Source organism: Arachis ipaensis, chromosome B05 (genome assembly GCF_000816755.2).
Source record: "Arachis ipaensis cultivar K30076 chromosome B05, Araip1.1, whole genome shotgun sequence".
Taxonomy (NCBI): Eukaryota; Viridiplantae; Streptophyta; class Magnoliopsida; order Fabales; family Fabaceae; genus Arachis; species Arachis ipaensis.
Genome location: NC_029789.2, coordinates 67,091,533 through 67,097,668, shown reverse-complemented (window position 1 = coordinate 67,097,668; position 6,136 = coordinate 67,091,533).

Below are 6,136 nucleotides of genomic sequence, written 5' to 3'. Positions count from 1 at the left end.
TTGTAGTATGATGATGGCACAACTCGATTCCTCATATAGTATGATGATGGTACAAACTAGCTCCGCATGATTTTCTTCATCTTCTCCCAGCTGCAAATCGGGCTATTTCCGCACCATCTTCTAGATCTTGCTAATTCAGTCCACCTTATACAGGCAGCATAAAAAAATTGGTTTCTACCAGTTGAACCTTCTTTTCCTCTGAAAGGATGCAATTCTCAAAAATTGACTTTGCCTTCCTTTTCCATCCGAAATAAGCTTCAGGATCATTCCTCCCTTTAAATGGATAGATTTGCAACAGAGAATCCTTTTTCGCATATGAGATTCCTTCATTCACTATCGTAATAGTAAATCATTTTTTATCACTCTTTTTTTTTCTTTTCTTTTTTTTTTTGTTTTTGTGGTCTCTAAAGTGAATTTGCAAAAATTAAAAAGAGAAAAAAAAACAAAGAGACTAAACAAGACTCATGGAATGTGTAGATAAATAAAAATTATCTACGACCTGTAACTGATACCAGATGATAAGAAATTATTAGGCCAAAGGATGAAGGGATAAGAAAAAGATGGAAAAAAAGACGCAGTAGAAACATAAATGATAGATAAAGGGATTTTCCTGCTAGACCTCTAAGAAACCTATTCTTAGCAACCTAGGTCACCATAAGGGGCTCCCTACTAGACTTTCAAAGAACCTGTCTTTGACAACCTAGATCAGAGGGATAAAAAACTGAAAGCCACCACCACAGAGATCAGCTTAGTGTTGGATCCTTCAATCTTCTTCATGTAACAAGCAAAATAAATCACTCGTCCCACTTAATAACACAATAAAAACGTACTAAAAGCAACGAAAAATTTATTCATAAAAAGTTGTCTAAATTGTCTCACCAAAGTTGTTTAAATAGACCCCTAAACTAGCTAAAAGATAAGATAAGATAAGATAACTAATTTAAATTAGATTTGATCTTATTGGATTAAATCAGATTTGATTTAAATTTTTAAAATCCTAAAGATATGATAACGAATTTAAATTAGATTTGATCTTATTAGATTAGATCTGATTTAAATTTAAAATCCATAAAAATACTACTAAGCAAATCAAAAGTAAATCAAATCTTTCAACAAACTCTAACATAAAAACAAATTAAAATAAATGCATAAAAATTTTGAAAATTAATAATAAATTATGCCTCCCATTGAATTTGAAAAGTGTTATTGGGCTTCCTGTTGTCCTGCGTTAGCCCAATGGGTCTTATGAGTTGTCGCCATTTTAGCACCAATGTTTTTGAGACGGACTCTTGGTCTTCTTGATATCCAAGACCGGCATGCTACAATTCTTCTATTATGAATCTTTGAATGTGACGACATTACCCTTCTGCCTCTTAGTTCTAAAATGACAAAAATGCCCTCCTAACCACGTATTAGTTCTTGCTCTGAAGCTCTTAGTCGCTGCTCTATTATAGATTATTGAGTTTTACATGGCGTTAATGTATTAGGGTTGAGCTGTGGCTCTTGCATGCTGTATTTAGAGGATGTGACTACTGCAGGAGTTGTCAGTATTGATGCCGCTGCTGCGAGATAAGAATAGAAATGTAGTTTGTTGCGTAATTGATTCACGAATGAGGTTGGGGCGATTTTTTAAACTCAATTTACTATCAAGAAGGCGATATAAATACAAAAAATATACTTTTATGATTTTCGTAAGTTTTATGGATTGAATTGAGCTGCTCTAAATGATTGAAGTAGTTTGTCTGATTGACTTGTTGACTATTTGCGAAAGCTGAGTATTTTGTTTTGTTGGTTCACTTGGTTGATTTGGTTTGTTTGATTTATCGAAAAAGATTTTGAAAATTAGATATGATTTGAGATATGAAATTGATTTGATTTTGAAAGCAGTTTAATTTTTAATTGGTTTGATTTAATAAACGATTTGATATTAGAATTAGTGATATTTTGGAAAAGGATTTGAGATTTGGAAATGGTTTGGATGGGACCTGCACGGGTGGCAAAGTTCGAGTTTTAGGGGAGGTGCTGTCAAAATTTTTATAAATATTTAAGGATAATGATTTTTGAGTCTTTGATGAAAAGTTACAAGTTTGAAAAAAAGCTGAGATTGATTTATTTAACTGAAGCAATTTGTTGTGAGGGGTTGAAGTATTTAGAACTTGATTTGGAAATGAGATGGATTTCGAGACTTTAAAAATGTCTTAACTATAAATGGTTTCGATGTAGTTTGGGGTTTTGGTCGAGTAAAGAACGATGATTTAACTTGATTTTCAAAAGAATGAATTTGGTTTAATTAATTACAAAGAGGATTATGTTTCGAGTATTCGATTGAACGGTAATGAGATTGGTTGCCGCTTCCCTAAAGTTCAGAGACTTTGCCGTGAAATTTAAGTTAAAAAATCTTGAGTTAAGGTATTTGATCTAATTTAATAACCTATTTTGTCTTGAGTTGATTTGAGGAAAGAATTATAATTTATAAGTATGATTGATGTTGTGAGGATGGTGGTTTTGTCCCGCTCACGGATTTGGCAAGTTGAGGATGAGGGATTCCCTCTCTTGTCGTGGGATGGATGTAGAGAAGGTGGAAAGGCACTCTCCTTCATATTATTTTCTCCTATATTCTTCTTTGGTTGCAAGGTGGAAAGGCACACTCCTTCGATGTAAAAAGGTACACTCATTGATGATACCTCCAAGAGAAGGTGGAAAGGCACTCTTTCGTTTGTGTTCCTCCTGGGGATGTGCAGCCTAGAGAACAATGTTTGGATTAGCTACCAGATGTGTCAGGTTCTGGCAATTTATCCGACACGTGACTTATGGCCAATAGGACAGACGTGCATCATAATTGCATTTGTTTGCTTTGTTTGGGTGTACTTATGTGTTTTGGTTTGCCTATCTGATGAATTCTTTTTAACTGGTAACTATGAATACTTGCTGTAACTATTCTTTAAATGTGTTTGCCTTGTATTTTGTTTGTGCTTGTAAGTGATTTTTGTTTTGAGTTTTTATGGTGGTTAATTTGACTAGGGCCGGAGGTCAAGATGATTTGATTTGGGCCAGAGGTCGAGTTGATTTGATTTGGGCTGGAGGCCGTGATTTGATAAGTTTGATTAGGTTGTCCCTGATATATATTTAAATGATATGGTAAGTTAATTTATTTAGAATTCTTATAAAAATGGTGTGAATGTTAAGTTTGGATAAATAAATATTGTGATATTTGAAAACATTCAGAAAACAAATGGAAATCACTGTTTTTGAACTATATTCTTTCCTTTATACGTATCCTCTTATGACACTTCCTAAAAATCCTCTACTGAGAACTAGCGAGGACGATGTTCTCACCCTTACAGACTTCTCTTTTCAGGACAGACGAGGAAGTTTACGAGTTTTTGTTAAGTTTTTGGATATGTTACTTCTGTTTGTATACATATGTTATAGATTTTCCTCACCTTTTTTTATTCTAATCTTATAAGAGGGATAGGAGTTGTATGTTCTGTATGTATATAATTCTTATAAGCTACTTATGTAAGAAGTTATGTATATATGTATATGCTTGTTTGTCTTCAAGATAAAGTATTTTTTTCTTTTTCAAAGAAAATAGCGATATGGTTTCGAGTCAAAGGCTCCTATTTTAATAATTGGTATATGAAGTTGTTGTAATACTTCTTGCTATCAGAGTAACGCAGCCGGATGCATGACATTCTGATAGTGAGGGTGTTACACCAGAAGTGTCAGATCTGGCAGTTTAACCGACATGTGAGCTTAAGGCTAGTTGGACAGGCTTGCATCAAATTGCATTTGTTTATTATTGTTTGAGTGTGCATAATTATTTTGGTTTGCCTAACTGATTATTCTGCTTAACTGTTAACTGTACTACTTGTTCGAATTGTGTTTAATTGTGATTGCTTTGTATTTAATTTCTGTTTGTGATTGATCCTATGAACTGAATACTGTACTAAGCAATTGTAGTATTGAGGAGAAGAGATTAGTGAATTTAACCCTGTGTGGATTAGTGAAAATCCTAGGCTTGAACTTCTGTGAAGTTGGAGATTAGGATTGTCTAGTGGGTTCATGTTTCTTTATATAGTCTTTATTTAGCACTATTACCCTACTGAGAACCTTCGGGTTCTCACCCATCATGGATTTTTCATTTTTTCAGATGCAAGGCATGATGTACCTCGCTGAGAGTGCGGGATTCTATTTGGCAAAGCAAAGAAGACTTTTTGAAGTTTCTTTTAGCTTATTTAGAGCTTTCTCCACTTTTGAAAACTTTATTGTATATTTTCTCTTAAAGGTTTTTATTTGAAGAAACAGGACATCTATTTTGTATGCTTTTCTGGTTTTAATATTCTAGCTGGTCTTTTTTTCGTGGGTCGAGACTAGTAACTACTATGCATATATCTCTTTATGTATCTTATCATGGAACTTACGATAACTCTCGCTTTTGTATCCGATGTTTTTACCTCTTTAATGCGTTCGTGTACAATTTTCGATGTTTAATTTTTATTCATAGACTTCTAGTTATGATATTATTCTTTTATATCTATATGTATATTTTCTCTTCTTAGTGTCGTAATGCCTCGTCGTTATTGATTTACGACTTAAGCATAAAGTTCTATGTGGTAAGGTGTTACAGTCATCGCCCATGGAAGGTCTGCTTGCATCTTCTTGATGCTCTTCTCCTCGACGTTGCACGAAGGCCTTCGGAGCTATTGGCATCGCCGCCGCGAAGGTCTACTTTGTTGTCGTCGTTGACCGATCCATTGGTACCCTTCTCTCTCTTCGAGTTCTCTCTCTCTATCCGAGGCTCCAAGGTTAATGTCCCTCTTCAAACTCTCTCTTTCTGTCTCTCTCTTAATACGACGTCTCTCTTTACTCGCTGTGGAGTAATCACTTCGCCGTCACCTTCCTTCCTCCAGCGGGTTAGCACTTCTGCCTCCATTTAATTTTGGTTATTTTGTTAATTTTCTTTATTCTAATTTCTGAGCTATTCTGTTGCTGGTTGTTGAGTTTTCTAATTTAGTTGTTGATGGTGCTATGGTGTAGTGCTTCACTGCATTATGCTGAAATTTTTTTGATTTTGAATTGTTTATATTATGATTTTGATTCTAAATTTTTTTATGGTGATTTTTATGATTCTGAGTTATTTATGCTGATTTTTCTTTATTCTTAGTTGTTGATTTTCATTGCTGATTTTTCTAATTCTTAGTTGGGGTGGTCATGGCAATGGAAAACCCTCTACATGGCTTACAATATGTACAAACCCCACTATGAACTAAGAAAAATATTCTTAGAAGATGAAGGCGACTTTATGGGAGTGGAAGTAAGCATCCTCTTCCTTTCTTTTTCTTTTTTTTGTCACCTATTTGTTAGTGGATTAGCAAATGCTATGGTTCTGCTTGGAGATGTTCTTTTTGGGCTGATAATGCAACCTTTGTTTCTCCTTTAATATTTTATTTTCAAGGAGTTAGGGTGCATTTATTTGAGGTAAAAATGGGAGAAAAAGAAAGGAAAAGAAAAAAATTTGAAGGAAAATAGCTATTTTTTTGTTTAGCTGAATGAAAAAGTAAAAAAAAAAAAAACATGACTAGTGTAAAAAAGTAAGTCAGACCCATTGGAATTTTTTTCTTCTAACATTAGATGGAAAATGGAAGAAAAATGTATTTGGTATTAATATTCCAATATTATTCTCTATTTTTTAATATATTTTAAAATATGTAAGGATAAAACTATCTTTTCATAATATTATATATTATTTTCTTTCTCTTCATTTTTCTTTCATTCGTTCATATCTAAGAAAAATAAAATTTCACTAATTTTTTTTTCTTTCTCTTCTTTTCTTTCAATTTTATTCCTCTCTATTTCTTTCCTTCCAACCAAATAAAGGCTTGGTTCTCTAGTCATCATGTGATTTGTAACCATATGTGAAGTAACAAAATATAATAAAGCAAAGGATACGAAAATGACACAAAGTAAATAAGGTTGCTGATTTATTTTATTCTTAGTTAGTAGTAGAATATTATATGTCTTTGTAATTTACGTGTATTTTGATTTTTTTTAGTTATAAAGGTTGATGTTTATGAACTTTTAATCATAAATTATAGATAATTTATTATTTAAAATTGTAAAAATTTTTATTTTA